This window comes from Schistocerca piceifrons, chromosome 7, assembly GCF_021461385.2.
Source record: "Schistocerca piceifrons isolate TAMUIC-IGC-003096 chromosome 7, iqSchPice1.1, whole genome shotgun sequence".
NCBI lineage: Eukaryota > Metazoa > Arthropoda > Insecta > Orthoptera > Acrididae > Schistocerca > Schistocerca piceifrons.
In genome coordinates, this window is record NC_060144.1 from 169,952,386 (window position 1) to 169,953,365 (window position 980).

Consider the following 980-nt stretch of genomic DNA (forward strand, 5'->3'; position numbering starts at 1 on the left):
ACATCGTTCTTGTGAAACAGAACTAGCTTTTTATTCACACGAAGTGCTAACTGCCATTGACAGGGGAGTCCGGATCGATTCCGTATTTATGAATTTCCGGAAGGCTTTTGACACTGTACCACACAATCGGCTCGTAGTAAAATTGCGTACTTATGGAATATCGTCTTAGTTATGTGACTGGATTTGTGATATCCTGTCAGAGAGGTCATAGTTCGTAGTAATTGACGGAAAGTCATCGAGTAAAACAGAAGTGATTTCAGGCGTTCACCAAGGTAGTGTTATAGGCCCATTGCTGTTCCTTACCTATATAAACGATTTGGGAGACAATCTGAGCAGCCGTCTTGGGTTGTTTGCAGATGACGCTGTCGTTTATCGACTAATAAAGTCATCAGAAGATCAAAACAAACTGCAAAACGATTTCGAAGAAATATCGGAATGGTGCGAAAAGTGGCAGTTGACCTTAAATAACGAAACTTGTGAGGTCTCCACACGAGTGCTAAAAGGAACTCGTTAAACTTCGGTTACACTATAAATTAGTCTAATCTAAAAGCCGTAAATTCAATTAAATACCTACGTATTACAATTACGAACAACTTAAATTGGCAGGAACACAGAAAATGTTGTGGGGAAGGCAAACCATAGACTTCGTTTTATTGGCCGGACACTTAGAAAATGTAACAGACCTACTAAGGAGACTGCCTACGCTACGCTTGTCCGTTCTCTTTTAGAATACTGCTCCGCAATGTGGGATCCTTACCAGATAGGACTGCCGGAGTACATCGGAAAAGTGTTATCGCGAAATATGGGAGAGTATGTCACAGAAATGATACACGATTTGGGCTGGAAATCATTAAGAGAAAGGCGTTTTTCGTTGTGATGGAACCTTCTCAAGAAATTCCAATCACCAGCTTTCTCCTCCGAATGCGAAAATATTTTGTTGATACCACTTACATAGGGAGGAACGATCACCAGGGTAAAAT